The sequence below is a fragment of the Stenella coeruleoalba genome (assembly GCF_951394435.1).
Source record: "Stenella coeruleoalba genome assembly, chromosome: 15".
Lineage (NCBI taxonomy): Eukaryota > Metazoa > Chordata > Mammalia > Artiodactyla > Delphinidae > Stenella > Stenella coeruleoalba.
The window spans coordinates 63,720,312-63,739,065 of NC_137161.1; the positions used below are offsets into that span (position 1 = coordinate 63,720,312).

Sequence of the window (18,754 nt, forward strand, 5' to 3'; positions counted from 1 at the left end):
GTATATATGTGCCACATCTTTATCCATTCATCTGTCGATGGACACTTAGGTTGCTTCCATGTCCTGGCTGTTGTAAATAGTGCTGCAATGAACATTGTGGCACATGACTCTTATTGAATTATGGTTTTCTCAGGGTATATGCCCAGTAGTGGGATTGCTGGGTCGTATGGTAGTTCTATTTTTAGTTTTTTAAGGAACCTCCATACTGTTCTCCACAGTGGCTGTATCAATTTACATTCCCACCAACAGTGCAAGAGGGTTCCCTTTTCTCCACACCCGCTCCAGCATTTATTGTTTGTAGATTTTTGATGATGGCCATTCTGACCGGTGTGAGATGATAAAACCTACTTTTACTTTATAATGTTACATTATATTAATATATAATACATTATAATTATTGGGTTGGCCAAAAAGTAAGATGTTATGGAAAACCCCAAACGAACTTTTGGGCCAACCAGTATATTAAATTAACATATTATATTTTCCTTTATTTTACTCTCCACCGCATACCATGACACACTCCTCCCTTTTAAGGAATGTACAAAAGAGTTGGGGGAAGCAAGACCCCAAAAAAGGCTAAAATGCAAAGAGATGACCATTAAGGTTTCTCAATGGGGTTTCTAATCCTTGTGGTCCCCCTGTCCTGCCTTCTTAGCGCTCATAAGCAACGAGGAAGGAAAAGGTCTGATCATGCTGAGAGTAAACTCAACAGCGTCGACTCTAAACTGTGTGACCTTGGGCAATGTATTTTGCTTCTCTGAGCCTCAGTTACTTTACTTTTAAAATGGGGATAATAGTACCTACCTCCCAGGGTGGTCGTGAGGGTTAAATGAGTAAGAATATGTAATATGCTTAGGACCATGCCAGGTGCACCTGCAGCATTTCTGTGTCTGGTGCTCTCATCAGCCTCATCCCCCTCATCATTTCCACAATCAAGCACAGACACGAAGGAGTGAGAGGGTTCACCCCTTTTGTGATCCCAGTGCAAAAGCAGTCCCTCAAAAATACTGTGCATAGCACAAGGAGTCGGCAAGCTCTGAGGGTGCCCAGAGGCTGGGATGGGGCTTGGGGAGAGACTCCTGTAGTTCCCAGCTCTCCCTAGCACTTGCACTTTGGCGTAGGTGCTTATGCAAAGTCTGAAACCCTCCCCTCTCTGCTTCCTGTTCCAGTTCTTCCCAAATATGCCTCAAGCATCTCCAGCAGGGACCACGTGCTCCGGCCAAGGAGGGTCCCACAGAACCACTCACCCCTCGCTTCTTGGACTCTTGCCCAGTCGTGGTAACACGGGGGTGGCGTTTGGTGACTGTGACCACTTTGGTGCCTGCCAAGTCTGTCGCTCAATAACTAAGGTAATTGGTTTCCTTTCCTTTGTGACTCACCCCATTCTGAGTCTGTGATCAGCTCTATTGGAAAAATTGAGAATTTACTTTCTATTATATCTTGTAATCACCTGTTACTGTTAAATGGATAGTTTTAATTTTTCTACTGCTATTGTAATTTTTTAAATTTTATTCTGAAACAATTTTTCATTCCTACAAACGTAGTTAAAAGAGTTGCTGTGTGCCCTTCTCCAAGCTTCCCTCAACGGTAACATCTCACATAACCAGACTATATCATCAAAATTTGGAAAGTGACTCTGGTACAATACTATTAACTAAATCACAGACATTATTTGGATTTTGTCCATCTTTACAGATTCTCATTCACGCACACGCGCACACGTGTGTGTGTGTGTGTAGATCTATGAAATTTCATCAAATGAACAAGTCCATGCAACCACCACATTCAGGGCACAGAACTGTTCCATCAGCACAAAGAAATTCCTTCACACTACCCTTTTCTAGCCACACCCCCACCCCTAATGGCCTGCAACCATCGATTTGTTTACCATCAAAACAATTTTGACATTTTGCAAATGCTCTATAAATAGTGCCCTTGTAATTTTTTATTCTAGCTTTTGGTTATGCCTCCTTTTGCAGTTGTATCTACTGTTTCCAAAGTACCCAGAAACATACTTTTATATTTTATTTTATTCCCCATCAGTCCCCATGCGTGACATCCTTCACTCATTTGGGAAATGTATAAGATAGGTGAGGGAAACAAAACAAAAGAGGAGACTAAAAAGCAAAGTGACAACCGCTAAGTTTCTAAACAAGGAAATAATTGTGAGAATAGTAACACTAGCAGTAATAACAGCTTACATTTACTGGGCCCTGACCATGTGCCAGGCACCGCTATAGGTACTTTATGAACATCATCTCATTTCATTTTTATAACCCCCATCATGAGGTAGATGTTATTATTATCTTAACGGTGCTACTATTATATTATGGGTGAGGGAACTGAGGCACATGTAAATTTCTCAAAGTTAATGCCACAAAGTAATGGAGCCGGGCTGGGAACCCAGGAAGAATTCACCCCGTCCCCCGAGTCCCACCACAACGAAGAATTCACTTGGTTTCTTTTATTCTGTAGCCAGGACCCACCCACACGGCTTCAGGAAACTCTGTGAAAATTCATAAACTCCTGAAGAGTCATAGATTCTCAGAGCTGAAGGGGCATCAGAGACCATGTGACTCAATTCCTTAATTTTACACTGAAGAGATGGAGGTCTGATTGCATTTGGGGCTTGAACAAATGATTTAGAGACACAAGATTAGGACCTTGAGCTACTGGTGTCTTTTGTTTTTAAAACAAATATTCCTTTTTCCCAGCTTTTTGGAGGTATAGGTGACAAATTAAAATTGTATATATTTAAGGTGTACAATGTGATGATTTGATAAATGTATACAATGTGACATGGTTACTACAATCCAGCTAATTTACATTCCCATCACCTCACATGTTTACCCTTTTTTTTGGTGAGAACAATTAAGATATCAAGTATACAATACAATATTGTTAAACTGTACCATGCTGTACATTAGATCCCCAGAACTTATTCATCCTGCATAACTCAAACTTCATAGATTTGAAAACCTTCTTAGGGATTTTCAGGGTTTGGACAAAAGTCAAGGTGTGGGACCAGTTACCTTCTGCTTTGGTTTTTATATGAAAGTTTCTATCACTTGCTCTTGTCCTCCTCTCGCAAATAGAGCCTTTTTTTATGATCAGTATAACTTTGTCATTTTATGATTAGTCACTAACCAAAGTCAATTCACTTGTTCGATTCATATTAGTCGGGGTTCTCCAGAGAAACAGAACCAACAGGATGGTGGTATATATTAATATATAAAGAAATTTGTTATAAGGAATTAGCTCGTGCAGTTTTGGAGGCTGAGAAGTCCCAAGGTCGGCAGTCAGTAAGCTGGAGATGCCATGCACACACACACAGACACACACAACCGCACACACTTCTACTGTATTACAGCCCTTGTGATTTGCAGGCTTATTTGTTATAGCAGCTAATATTACCTTAATTAATACATGGCATCAGGTCTGATTCATTTTAATCCAATTCACCCAGCAACCAGTCACTGAGCATCTATATGCCAGGCACTGGCCTGAGTCGTGGAGTCCCAGCCCCTATAGGGCAGGTATGATTCCTGCCCTCATAGTGCTTTCAGGGTAGGGGGCTGGTGCCCTGCTTCTGGCCTCTGCCAGTGTTCTGTGCTTTTGTCTATCATAACACTTCTCATGTTTCATAATCATCGTGTATTTACCTGTATCTACTGTGAAAATATGAGTTGCTTGAGGGTAGATAATATGTCTTAATTTGGTTTCTAACACTATGGTGCTGGAGACACGGTGCAGGTTGGTAAATGTTTAATGAATAAATGCCCCACCTGCTGTTGTCACATTTTGCCCCCTTAACCCTGGTCAATAGAGAAGGACCCACTCCACGTCCTTTTTGCACTTTGTGACTTACTGGATTTTTTCAGAACCACATAGAAGTCTCTCCACAAACAAGGCAAATTCATTGAATCAGAAGAGAAATTTTATGTCTCACTCCATGGCTTCCCCACCATGAGAAAATAAAATATTTGACCATTTTCTCCATTGTCCTCCTACTATGTTTTGAATTGGGCTGCATTTTGCAGTGTTTCTCCTGCTCAGAAATGATGAATACCCTTTAAACCAACACAGTGTTATTTGCAAATGAACTTAAAGAGGAACAAAACTGTACAGGGCCGAGGTGGGCTCCAGCAGTGGCTTGGAAAAACACATTTTTCAAAGTACCAACCAAAAGGAATTTATCCAATTTAATTTTCAGGTAGGTCTATAAAATTAATAAGTATTCTGACTGAAAAACATAATTAAACCAACGGTGAATGTAAATGAGGAAGGGAAGTATCGTGCTATGACTAGAATATCGTTTTGCAACCGAATGACCCATACCAAGAAAACAAATTATTAATGCAGTCTTATTTCTCGAGAATATTCAGGGAAACAAGAAAGCTCTTGCAGTTCTGTATAATCATCTTCTTTGGGATGTATGAGCAAAGTACAGCAGGCTCAGCTGGAACAAGAGGTCGTTTCCACAGCACTGAAGCCAAGGGGGAGTTGCCATTTTTCATATCCAGGTGGAGACAGTTGTTATAAAACCGGATCCCACCTCCCACCCTATGGAAGACACTGCTCAAAGCTAGGCCTCCTACTAACAGAATCTTGATTTTGTTTAAGGGAGGGCATTCTGCAAGCTACAGGGCATGGATCATGACTCGTGTAAGCCATTCAGGCACCTCTGTTTACCTTTGCTGGATACCGTATTTCTCAGCTCACCTTGCAGCTAGGAGTGACCATAGGACACTGTCCTGGCCAAGGAGACATCAGCAGATATCTGCTATGAAACTGGAAAATAGTTTCTCCCTAATAAAAGGAGAAAGAAGTAAAATGATCCTCTCTCAGCACCCTGGCTCCCCCATTTTAACCTCTCGTTCCTGTCTTTGAAGGTAGCCATGATGCCTGGAATTGTGGCAGCCATTTTGCAACCATGAATCAACAAAGAATATATTTTTATGAATATAAAAAGCCAATAAGCTAGAGATTGTAGTCCATACTGGAAGAGATCTGGATATTTAATGACATAATTGAGTTGCTAAACCAAACTAGGAGTGTCTGTCTCCAGCCTTCTTGTTAGTGAGATAAGAGATGTCTACATTGTTTAGGCTACTGTTGATTAGAATTCTATTACTTACAGCCAAACAGAATCCTAACTATGTCTAATTCAATCCCCCCTGTAATGTCCCCAGATGCCATCTCTTCCTCATCAACTGCTCTTCTGCTTTCCAGTTCAGGCCTGCTCATCTTTCATCTGAGCTATTGCTCCAGCCTTTTAACCAAACTTCCTACCTTCAGTCTCATCCAGACTATCTCCTGCACAGCAGCCTCTGTGATATAATGTTCCTTCCCAATTTGTGCATCTGACAAATGCCTGTTCATCCCTTAGGCGCCTTTAGGGTCAAAGTCAATCACCACCTCCTTTGAGAATCCATCTCCGTTTTTCCAGGCAAATTCATTGATCCCTTCTCCTTTTCTACAGGTAGTACTGTTTCCATATGTATTTCAGAGTATTCCTTCCTTCCTTACTTCCTCAAACATTTGATGTACCAGAAAGCACATCTGGTCTTATCTCGTCCACTTACAGTTACATGTATCTCAGTAGAGATTTAGCTTGTGGTCAGAGACTACATCTTATTCCTTTTGTGTCCCTAGCACCTAGCACAGCCTTTGACACCTCCTAAGAACTCCATAAATATTCATGGAAGAAATTCAACCTTCAAGGCACAGGAGATGAAGTAGTGAACAAGACAGAACAGTCCCTTCTACCCTTCTGGTTTACCAACTCCAGCAGGAGACTCAGTAAACAAATAACTGCAGACATTTAAGCTTGGAGAGTGTGTGGGATGCTAAAAAAGGGGAATTAGAAGATGCTTTGAGGAGTGTAACACAGGAATCTATATTGCCGGAGGAGGGGTCAGACCAGGGCTCCCTGAGGAAGTCACTCGTATATATTAAAACCCTCAAGGCCACGAAAAGGGAAGAAATTGAGTTTTTCCAAAGAGCTAGAAGACAGTCATTGTGGCCGTAGCACAGTGAGGAAGGGGAGGAGAGGATTCAGGGAGGTAAGCAGGGGCCAGACCACGGGGGGCTTGAAAAACCGTGGGAAGGTTTTTTTTAACATAAAAAAGTGTATTTTTTCATGCTAAAAATGTCCAATTTTGTCACACATTATGTATGTTTTAAATAAATTTAGTCCAATAATCCTGATATACAGAAAACATTGATCATCAAATTATCAAATCAATAATACCTTTCCAGCATTTGTCAATAATGCACATGTAGCTTATCTTGTTACTGGAATAAGTTAGTCAGCGTCTATTTCCCAGATGAACTGAAACACACAAAACGTTGGTCATTCATCTCAAGTTTCAGTTTTAAAATAGTGAGTAGTGGTGATATGTGGTTTAATTCTTTAAAAATATTATTTTATGATGGTAAGACCACTTAACATGAGATCTGCCCTCTTAACACAATTTTAAGTGTACGATAGAGCATGGTTGACGACAGGTGCCATGTTGCACTGCAGATCTCCAGAGCTGAGTCACCTGACTTCACTGAAATTTTGAGCCTGTTGATTAGCAGCTCCCCATTTCCTTCCCAGCAGGCCCTGGGAGCCATCATTCCTTCCTTGATTCTACAAATTTGCCTGTTTTCAATATCTCATATAAGTGGAATCATGCATCTTTCTGTGACGGACTTATTTCACTTAACACCGTATCCTCAAGGTGCATTCATGGTTTTGCAGAATTGCAGAATTTCCTTCTTTCTTAAGGCCAAATAGTATTGCACTGTATGTCTCTACCACATTTTCTTTGTTCATCTGTTGATGGACATTTAGGTTGTTTCCACATGCAAAGGATTTTTGATGTTTCTCCCAAGTGCAATGGGAAGCGACTGAAGGGTTTCAGGAAGGTGGGATGACAGTGATCTAATTTACATTTAAGACAGTCACTTTGTTGGCTCTGATAAGAAGTTACTGGAAGGAAACAAGAGTGGAGGTTGAGGGTGGAGTTAGGAGTCTACTTCAGGAAAAGATGGCAACTTGGGTTAGGGAGAGAGCAGTGGGCTGAGAGGAATGGGCAGATAGGAGGGAGGTTTGGGAGTTAAATTGACAGGACTTGGTGACAGGTTGGATGGGGGGCTTGGGAAGCAGGTGAGACACAGTTTCAGACACACAGGGCTGTCTCTACCTTCGCCCTCCTGCCTGGCTGCCTCCTGACTTCCCTTGGGGCATGGGGCCAGGGTCTTCCATCTCCGAGAGGCTGCCGGGCTCCTTGTCCCAAGCAAACCCACTTAGTGGGAGCAAGGTCAAAGAGAAGCCTTTCCTTCTAGAAAAATCAATGTAACATAAACCAGAAGAAAAAATATTAAATCTGCCTGCCTTTCCTTCCACACATCTGTCCCCGTAGAAAGATGCATGTGGCATTTCCCAGTAATTAAATCATACGGTTGAGAGGAAATGCAAGGGATCATTTAATTCTCCAAAGTCTGTTTCCCTGGAGGATGCTTCTTCTCTGGCCCCCACGGGAGCAAGGTTTGTGCAGAGTGCCATCAGCCTCCTGCTGCAAGCCCTGCCCCTCGTGGCTATGGTCTCCTCTGACCCGACTCGGTCAGGATTTCCTGTTGTGAACTCTCAGAGCCCCCTACACCTTCTAGCACTTATCACTCTGCATTTAAATAATTAATCGTGTAGGCAGTTGCGTAATGTCCTCTTAGGGTGGGGGATATGCCTGGTGTGTTTAGCCTGCTTTCAGAGTTCAGACTTATTTAATAGCACTAAATTAACTCACCCCAAGGGCTCACCCAGACATCTGACCATCCCCTGGATCAGATGTGCCCTCCTTGTGAAGGGCACCCCAAATCCCAGCCAGCCCCCAATCCCACTGAGTCGGAGGAAATTCCCTCGTCTCAAATATCTGCTCTGATGCTTACAAGCTATGTGACTTTGTCCAGCTAGCTGACCTCTCCACTTCTCTGTTTCTTTTTTCCTACAGTGAAAACTGTACCACCCACCACAACATAGTGCTTACGACCCTGGAGTCAGTGTGGCTCAGGTTCAAATCCCAGCTCTACCACTTCTCTGCTGTGTGACCTTGGACAGTCGCTTAACCTCTCTGAATCTGTTCCCACTTCTCTAAATTGAGACTCAAGAGTATCTATGATGTAGGATTGCTGTGAAAATTAGATAAGATAATGGGGTTTTTAGATAGCCCCAAATTTGGTGCTTATTAGATAGCTAATAACTGTGAACTGTTATCATGATGATGGCTGGTTTATCATCTCATATAACTGTTGCAATGAAAGCACTTTAGTCCACGGAATAGATGCTTAAATGACACCATTACCAACACCAGGGACAACAATGGCTAACTCTTGTTGAGTGCTTACTAGGTGCCAGACATTGTCTAAGTGGTTTACTTACGTTAACTCAGCAATCTTGAGAGGTGCTGATAATATCCCCATTTTAATATAAGGAAATTAGAACAACTCAACAAATATTAGACAATAGTACCATCAACAAACATTCAATCAACACTGCTATCTGCCAAGTACTACACTCAGCCCTGAGAATACAGACATTCTTTCCTTCTAGAAACTCACAGACCAGCAGAAGAGGTAAATAAACACATCACTAACTTAAAGTGCTCTGCTCACAGTATGAATAAAATTGTATGCAAATACTGAGTTAACAAGCAGTTTTTTCTCAGGCAGCAGGCGAGAGGATTAAACTGAAAGTATAGGAAAGAACTATGTAAATATAAAAGCATACACACACAAAAGGAAAATAGTATCATTAGCAGTTAGAAATAGCTCCCCACATACCTGCCCAGGCGAGAAACAACATACCTCAGGTGTGAGGGGAAGACAGTCAGCTTAGGTTCACTTGATTGACATTGTCCCCTCCTTGGCTGGTAGAGGGGAGGGTCTTGAGATGGCCCATATCCGTTCATGCCTGAATGCGGGCTGATCCGTCTAATTCCATAGTGGTGGCCTGATGTTAATAATAACAGCGGCTGAAATAGGAAAGCAGCTTTATCAGAAGCAAACCATTAATTAATTTATTCATTCAACAAATATTTACTGAGTGTAGGACTCTAGTCCGAGTGCTCGTCAGTCTACAATCTAGGCAAAGTCTGTGCCATCATAATGCATATATCCCAGTAAGGAAGATGGACCATGAGCAAATAAAATAATTTGCTTATGTTTTAAAACGTTTAGTGGACTTGATGGTGATGTGTGCTAACAGAGGAAAATAAAGCAGGAAAAGGAGGGGAAAATGAATCTTGGGAGGGAGAGTGGAGTTATCATGTGTACAGGGTGTTGTATTCATCTGCTAGGGCTGCCGTAACAAAACACCTCAGACTAGGGGTCCTAAAAAACAACATTTATTTCCCACAGTTCTGCAGGTCAGAAGTCCAAGGTCAAGGTGCTGGCAGGGTTGGTTTCTCCTGAGGCTTCTCTAATTGGCTTGCTGATGGCGTCCTTCTGTGCATGTGCACTCCTGGTGTCTCTTTTTGTGTCCTAATCTTTTCTTATAAGGATACCAGTCGGATTAGATTAGGCCTCACCCTAACAGCTTCATTTTAACTGCATTACCTCTTTAAAGACCCTATCTCCAAATACAGTCACATACTGACGTACTGGGGGTTAGAACATCAGTACATGAATTTGGGGGGAAGTGGGGGGACAGAATGCAGTCCATAACAGGTTTTGGGAAGACTTCACCCATTTATAGTATATATATATATATATATATTTTTTTTTTTTTTTTTTTTGCGGTACGCGGGCCTCTCACTGTTGTGGCCTCTCCCGTTGCGGAGCACAGGCTCCGGACGCGCAGGCTCAGCGGCCATGGCTCACGGGCCCAGCCGCTCCGCGGCATGTGGGATCTTCCCAGACCGGGGCGCGAACCCGTGTCCCCTGCATCAGCAGGTGGACTCTCAACCAATGCACCACCAGGGAAGCCCTTTATATTATATTTGATTGTATTTGACCAGAACTTGAAGGAAGAGATGAGTCACGTGGACGTGTGGAAGAGCATTCTGGCTGAGTAACAGCAAGGGCAAAGGCCCTGGAGTAGGAATTGAGTGGGTGAATTTGAAGAACAGGAGACAAAAGCAACTCAGGCTGATTGAGTGATGCTGTCAGAGAGACCATGAGGGAGGATAAGCCTTGTAGTCCATGCTTGAAACGTGAATTTTATTCTTGGTGAAATGGAAGGGATTTTGGAGAGTTTTGAAAAAAGGAATGGTACAGATTGCATCACTCTTGTTTTTAAAAGATTCCTCTGGCTGCCGTGCTGAGAGCAGACTTTAGGAAGGCAAAGGAAGAGAAAGAGGACTGGTTACAAAGCTACTGCAGTAATCTGAGCGAGGGATGAGGGTGATCTGAGCCCAGGTGTCAGTCCTGCAGGTGTCAGGAAGCCAGGTGGAATATGAATGTTTTGAAAGTAGAGCTGAGAGGACTTACTGATTGGTTGGATGTGGGTGAAAGAAAAGCAGGAGACAGGGAGAGCCCACCTTCTTTGGCCTGGACCACCAGAAGAATGGAGCCTTGTTTACTGAGACAGGAGAGACTATAGTTGGACAGGTGGGAAGTGGGTAGATTGGAGCCCTTTGGACCATTTAGTGTGAGCTGCCAACAAGACACCTGCAGAACTACTGAAGGAGTTTCGGCAGAGACATCCAGGTTTGGAAGCAGAAATTTGAGAATCAGCAACTTACTTTGAAACCCATGGGAGGAGAAGATACGGCGGAGGGGATGAACACAGACAAAGCAGAGAAAAGCTCTGAGGAATTGCCCCAGGACCACAGCAGTGTTGAAAGCAGAGGCTTCTAGCCAGGAAGGCCATGAACTCAGAGGGGAAAAATAAAAAGCGTCTTCATTTTCACTGACTCCTAACTGAAATTTGATATGTCCCTCAATAATGAATGAGGGAATAAACCACAGCAGCATTAAGTATTAGAGTATTGTGACCATGTCACCAATACGAATCATAGCTAATTATCATGTTATAAGTGTTGCCAATATTTCAAAATATCATTTACACTTATCACTATTTAAACATTATGAAGTCTTTAGACCTGCCACTGGACCTTTTTCTTTAATGTGTTAATAAAGAAACCCATATATTACCATTTCACACATTAGTGTTATTAAATATTTTGATAACTATTTTCAGTGAAATTCGTTTCTTTGAAAAGGCAATACATTTTATGGATTTTTTTAAAAAATCATTATTCTGAGAAGATATCCACAAGCTTCATCTGCCTGTTGAAGGGGTCCAAGCCACAGAAAAAAAAAAAAAAAAAGCTCAGTCCTCTGGTTTAAAGGTTGAAGGATCAACAAAGGAAGTGACGAGGAGTCAGGCTCCCAGGCTGATTCTACAAACCTGGTCCCTCTCCCTGGTCCTTCCACCCTCCCTCCCTGATGACCATGTCCTATTTGTCTGGCCCTATGCTCAGTGCAACTTGGATTCAGAAATGAGCGAGCCAGAGCCTCTTCCCCCAGTGACCCTGTTTTCCAGAAGGGGCACAAGTACCCAAACAGACATTATACTCGTCAGACATTCTTGCAACCTACAAAGGATACTCAGCTACTCTGTGCAAGTTCCCAAGACTATACTATATAGCTTTCAAATGCAGGTTTTTACAGCCGGGGAGCAAAGAATTGACACTGCCATTGTATTCTTCTGTGGCTTTCTTTCTCCCAGAAGTATTCAGCTCAGACAGAAGATCTCTTTGGAGAGAGTAGTCTATCTACATTGATTTCATCACAGAAGGAGTAAGTCCCTTAAAGAACACATCCTGCCTCACGGGGCCACTCAGGATGAGAAGTTACTTTCCACTGGTGGCCCGCTCTGTTTTCTCCTCGCTCACTTAAGTCCCTCCCTGGCCCAGGCTGGAGTCAGGGATGGGGGAGGGGACCAACAGCAAGAGCTATTTTCATTGTTCTTTTGCAGATTTTCTTTCCAGAACCTGTGGGTGCCGTTTATCCCGCTGCACTTCTGAAAATAGAAGCACCAGAATGTTCAGATCCACATTTTCGGCCCTGTAGCTTGAGGCCTTCTATCTCACTGATGCTGTTTTTGGAGCTAGCAAACGGCTGAATAGATTTTCTTGGCTCAAACCCACTGTCTCAAAGCAGCAGTCAGGGGGGTAGAGCGTTTCAGAGCATTATCTTCACCCCAAGAGGAAACCAAGAGCATCAGAAAGCATCATCCTGCCTGCATTGCTAGGGGAAGACTTCATACCCACTCCCATGGCTTGCAAAAGAAATACAGAAAAGAGTTTGCTGCAAAAAAGTGTGTCTATTACAACGCTTTAATTAAGAGACATACTGGACCAGCTTCATTTTTCCCCATTGGTAAAATGGAGGAGATGGTCTCAACTAAATGAAAGAATGTATATATGAGGGGTGGGTATTTTACTATGAATTTGCCTTAGTTGAGAGGAGACTGTCTCATCTTGGGGAAAATATCTTGGTAAGTGGTTTAGATTAAAGGGAAAGTGTGGAAGGCATGAGACGGCAGAAGCTCAGCTGACAGAAGACTTGGTTAAACTGATTGCTTGGCTGGATTGAAGATGGCGGAAGAGTAAGACGCGGAGATCACCTTCCTCCCCACAGATACACCAGAAATACATCTACACGTGGAACAACTCCTACAGAACACCTACTGAACGCTGGCAGAAGACCTCAGACCTCCCAAAAGGCAAGAAACTCCCCATGTACCTGGGTAGGGCAAAAGAAAAAAAGAATAAACAGAGACAAAAGGATAGGGACGGCACCTGCACCAGTGGGAGGGAGCTGTGAAGGAGGAAAAGTTTCCACACACTAGGAAGCCCCTTCGCGGGCGGAGACTGCGGGAGGCGGAGGGGGGAGCTTCGAAGCCGCGGAGGAGTGCACAGCAACGGGTGCGGAGGGCAAAGCGGGGAGATTCCCGCACAGAGGATCGGTGCCCACCGGCACTCACCAGCCCGAGAGGCTTGTCTGCTCACCCGCCCGGGGCGGGCGGGGCTGCGAGCTGAGGCTCTGAGGCTCGGGTTTCGGTTTCAGACGGAGCGCAGGGAGAGGACTGGGGTTGGCGGCTTGAACATAGCCTGGGGGGGTTGGTGCGCCGCGGCTGGCCGGGAGGGAGTCCGGGGGAAAAGTCTGCACCTGCCGAAGAGGCAAGAGACTTTTTCTTCCCTCTTTGTTTCCTGGTGCGTGAGGAGAGGGGTTTAAGAACGCTACTTGAAGGAACTCCAGAGACGGGCGCGAGCCGCGGCTAAAAGCGCGAACCCCAGAGACGGGCGCGAGCCGCGGCTGAAAGCGCGGACTCCAGAGACGGGCGCGGGCCGCGGCTGGAGGCGCGGACCCCAGAGGCGGGCGGGAGACGTTAGGGCTGCTGCTGCCGCCACCAAGGGGCCTGTGTGCGAGCACGGGTCACTCTCCGCGCCCCTCTTCCGCGGAGCCTGTGCAGCCCGCCACTGCCAGGTTCCCGGGATCCAGGGACAACTTCCCCGGGAGAGCGCACGGCGGGACTCAGGCTGGTGCAAAGTCACGCCGGACTTTGCCGCCGCAGGCCCGCCCCGCATTCCGTGCCCCTCCCTCCCTGCCGGCCTCAGTACGCCAGAACCCCCGAATCAGCGGCTCCTTTAACCCCGTCCTGTCTGAGCAAAAAACAGACGCCCTCCAGCGACCTACACGCAGAGGCAGGGCCAAATCCAAAGCTGAGCCCCTGTGAGCTGTGAGAACAAAGAAGAGAAAGGGAAATCTCTCCCAGCAGCCTCAGAAGCAGCGGATTAAAGCTCCACAATCAACTTGATATACCCTGCATCTGTGGAATACATGAATAGACAGCCAATCATCCCAAATTAAGGAGGTGGACTTTGGGAGCAAGATCTATGATTTTTTTCCCTATTCCTCTTTTTGTGAATGTGTATGTGTATGCTTCTGTGTGAGATCTTGTCTGTATAGTCTTGCTTCCACCATTGGTCCTAGGGTTCTATCCGTCCATGGTTTTTTCTTAAAATTTTTTTCTTAATAATCAATTTTAATTTTAATAACGTTATTATACTTTACCTTCTTTCTTTCTTTCTTTCTTTCTTTCTTTCTTTCTTTCTTTCTTTCTTTCTTTCTTTCTTTCCTTCCTTCCTTCCCTCCTTTAGACAACGAATCATCCCAAATTGAGGAGATGGTCTCTGACAGCAAGATTTATGATTTTTCCCCCTTTACCTCTTTTAGTGAGGGTGTATGTGTATGCTTCTGTGTAAGATTTTGTCTGTATAGCTTTGCTTCCAACATTTGTCCTAAGGTTCGATCCGTCCCTTTTTTTTTTCTTTTTTTTTCCTAAGTAAGAATTTTTTAATTCAATAACTTTATTATACTTTATTTTATTTTTACTATTTTATTTTTACTGTATCTTCTTTCTTTCTGTTTTTCCTTCTTTCCCTCCTTCCTTCCTTCCTCCCTCCCTCCCTCCCTCCTTTCTTTCCTTCTTGCCTTCTTTCCTTCTTTGCTTCTTTCTTTCTTTCTTTCTTCCTTCCTTCCTTCCCTCCTTTCCTTCTTTCTTCCCTCATACTTCTACTAATTCCCTCTACTTTTTCTCCCTTTTATTCTGAGCCGTGTGGATGAAAGGCTCTTCGTGCTCCAGCCAGGAGTCAGGGCTCTGCCTCTGAGGTAGGAGAGCCAACTTCAGGACACTGGTCCGCAAGAGACCTCCCAGCTCCACATAATATCAAATGGCGAAAATCTCCCAGAGACCTCCATCTTAATACCAGCACCCAGCTTCACTCAACGACCAGCAAGCCCAGTGCTGGACAACCTATGCCAAACAACTAGCAAAACAGGAACACAACCCCACCCATTAGCAGAGAGGCTGCCTAAAATCATAATAAGGCCACAGACACCCCCAAAACACACCACCAGACGTGAACCTGCCCACTAGAGAGACAAGATCCAGCCTCATCCACCACAACACAGGCACTAGTCCCCTCCACCAGGAAGCCTACACAACCCACTGAACCAACCTTAGCCACTGGAGACAGACATCAAAAACAGGAGGAACTACGAACCTGCAGCCTGCAAAAAGGAGACCCCAAACACAGTAAGATAAGCAAAATAAGAAGACAGAAAAACACACAGCAGATAAAGGAGCAAGATAAAAATGCACCAGACCTAACAAATGAAGAGGAAATAGACAGTCTACCTGAAAAAGAATTCAGAATAATGATAGTAAGGTTGATCCGAAATCTTGGAGATAGAATGGACAATAGAATGGACAAAATGCAAGAATCAGTTAACAAGGACATAGAAGAACTAAAGATGAAACAAGCAACGATGAACAACACAATAAATGAAATTAAAAATACTCTAGATGGGATCAATAGCAGAATAACTGAGACAGAAGAACGGATAAGTGACCTGGAAGATAAAATAGTGGAAATAACTACTGCAGAGCAGAATAAAGAAAAAAGAATGAAAAGAACTGAGGACAGTCTCAGAGACCTCTGGGACAACATTAAACGCACCAACATTCGAATTATAGGGGTTCCAGAAGAAGAAGAGAAAAAGAAAGGGACTGAGAAAATATTTGAAGAGATTATAGTTGAAAACTTCCCTAATATGGGAAAGGAAATAGTTAGTCAAGTCCAGGAAGCACAGAGAGTCCCATACAGGATAAATACAAGGAGAAATACGCCAAGACACATATTAATCAAACTGTCAAAAATTAAATACAAAGAAAGCATATTAAAAGCAGCAAGGGAAAAACAACAAATAACACACAAGGGAATCCCCATAAGGTTAACAGCTGATCTCTCAGCAGAAATCCTACAAGCCAGAAGGGAGTGGCAGGACATACTGAAAGTGATGAAGGAGAAAAACCTGCAGCCAAGACTACTCTACCCAGCAAGGATCTCATTCAGATTTGATGGAGAAATTAAAACCTTTACAGACAAGCAAAAGCTGAGAGAGTTCAGCACCACCAAACCAGCTTTACAACAAATGCTAAAGGAACTTCTCTAGGCAAGAAACACAAGAGAAGGAAAAGACCTATAATAACGAACCCAAAACAATTTAGAAAATGGGAATAGGAACATACATATCGATAATTACCTTAAATGTAAATGGACTAAATGCTCCCACCAAAAGACACAGATTAGCTGAATGGATACAAAAACAAGACCCTCATATATGCTGTCTATAAGAGACCCACTTCAGACCTAGAGACACATACAGACTGAAAGTAAGGGGATGGAAAAAGATATTCCATGCAAATGGAAACCAAAAGAAAGCTGGAGTAGCAATTCTCATATCAGACAAAATAGACTTTAAAATAAGGACTATTAAAAGAGACAAAGAAGGACACTACATAATGATCAAGGGATCGATCCAAGAAAGATATAACAATTGTAAATATTTATGCACCCAACATAGGAGCACCTCAATACATAAGGCAAATACTAACAGCCATAAAAGGGGAAATCGACAGTAACACATTCATAGTAGGGGACTTAAACACCCCACTTTCACCCACGGACAGATCATCCAAAATGAAAATAAATAAGGAAACACAAGCTTTAATTGATACATTAAACAAGATGGACTTAATTGATATTTATAGGACACTCCATCCAAAAACAACAGAATACACATTTTTCTCAAGTGTTCATGGAACATTCTCCAGGATAGATCATATCTTGGGTCACAAATCAAGCCTTGGTAAATTTAAGAAAATTGAAATTGTATCAAGTATCTTTTCTGACCACAACGCCATGAGACTAGATATCAATTACAGGAAAAGATCTGTAAAAAATACAAACACATGGAGGCTAAACAATACACTACTTAATAATGAAGTGATCACTGAAGAAATCAAAGAGGAAATCAAAAAATACCTAGAAACAAATGACAATGGAGACACAACGACCCAAAACTTGTGGGATGCAGCAAAAGCAGTTCTAAGGGGGAAGTTTATAGCAATACAAGCCCACCTTAAGAAGCAGGAAACATCTCGAATAAACAACCTAACCTTGCACCTCAAGCAATTAGAGAAAGAAGAACAAACAAACCCCAAAGCTAGCAGAAGGAAAGAAATCATAAAAATCAGATCAGAAATAAATGAAAAAGAAATGAAGGAAACAATAGCAAAGATCAATAAAACTAAAAGCTGGTTCTTTGAGAAGATAAACAAAATAGATAAACCACTAGCCAGACTCATCAAGAAAAAAAGGGAGAGGACTCAAATCAATAGAATTAGAAATGAAAAAGGAGAGGTAACAACGGACACTGCAGAAATAAAAGAGATCATGAGAGATTACTACAAGCAACTCTATGCCAATAAAATGGACAATCTGGAAGAAATGGACAAATTCTTAGAAATGCACATCTTGCCAAGACTGAATCAGGAAGAAATAGAAAATATGAACAGACCAATCACAAGCACTGAAATTGAAACTGTGATTAAAAATCTTCCAACAGGGCTTCCCTGGTGGCGCAGTGGTTGAGAGTCCGCCTGCCGATGCAGGGGACACAGGTTCGTGCCCCGGTCCGGGAGGATCCCACATGCCGCGGAGCGGCTGGGCCCGTGAGCCATGGCCGCTGGGCCTGTGTGTCCGGAGCCTGTGCTCCGCAACGGGAGAGGCCACAACAGTGAGAGGCCCGCGTACCACAAAAAAAAAAAAAAAAAAGAAATCTTCCAACAAAGAAAAGCCCAGGACCAGATGGCTTCACAGGCGAATTCTATCAAACATTTAGAGAAGAGCTAACACCTATCCTTCTCAAACTCTTCCAAAATATAACAGAGGGAGGAACACTCCCAAACTCCTTCTACGAGGCCACCATCACCTTGATACCAAAACCAGACAAGGATGTCACAAAGAAAGAAAACTACAGACCAATATCACTGATGGACATAGATGCAAAAATCCTCAACAAAATACTAGCAAACAGAATCCAACAGCACATTAAAAGGATCATACACCATGATCAAGTGGGGTTTATTCCAGGAATGCAAGGATTCTTCAATATACGCAAATCTATCAATGTGATAAACCATATTAACAAATTGAAGGAGAAAAACCATATGATCATCTCAATAGATGCAGAGAAAGCTTTTGACAAAATTCAACACCCATTTATGATAAAAACCCTGCAGAAAGTAGGCATAGAGGGAACTTTCCTCAACATAATAAAGGCCATATATGACAAGCCCACAGCAAACATCATCCTCAATGGTGAAAAACTGAAAGCATTTCCACCAAGATCAGGAACAAGACAAGGGTGCCCACTCTCACCACTCTTATTCAACATAGTTTTGGAAGTTTTAGCCACAGCAATCAGAGAAGAGAAGGAAATAAAAGGAATCCAAATCGGAAAAGAAGAAGTAAAGCTGTCACTGTTTGCAGATGACATGATCCTATACATAGAGAATCCTAAAGATGCTACCAGAAAACTACTAGAGCTAATCAATGAATTTGGTAAAGTGGCAGGATACAAAATTAATGCACAGAAATCTCTGGCATTCCTATATACTAATGATGAAAAATCTGAAAGTGAAATCAAGAAAACACTCCCATTTACCATTGCAACAAAAAGAATAAAATATCTAGGAATAAACCTACCTAAGGAGATGAAAGACCTGTATGCAGAAAATTATAAGACACTGATGAAAGAAATTAAAGATGATACAAATAGATGGAGACATATACCATGTTCTTGGATTGGAAGAATCAACATTGTGAAAATGACTCTACTACCCAAAGCAATC

The 18,754-nt window shown here is 42.9% G+C and overlaps 1 protein-coding gene across 4 annotated transcripts in view; it reads left to right on the forward strand.

Annotated features, from left to right (window-relative positions):
* XYLT1 (xylosyltransferase 1) overlaps positions 1-18,754 on the forward strand; it is a 492,695-nt gene that overhangs the window by 66,479 nt on the left and 407,462 nt on the right. For 3 of the 4 annotated variants that reach the window (XM_079945329.1, XM_079945331.1, XM_079945330.1), the window contains exon 2: positions 1,170-1,349. The exons of the other annotated variant lie outside the window; for it this stretch is intronic. The gene's annotated coding sequence lies outside the window, so the exon portion shown is untranslated. The remainder of the gene's footprint in view (positions 1-1,169; positions 1,350-18,754) is intronic. 4 annotated transcript variants of the gene reach the window in all.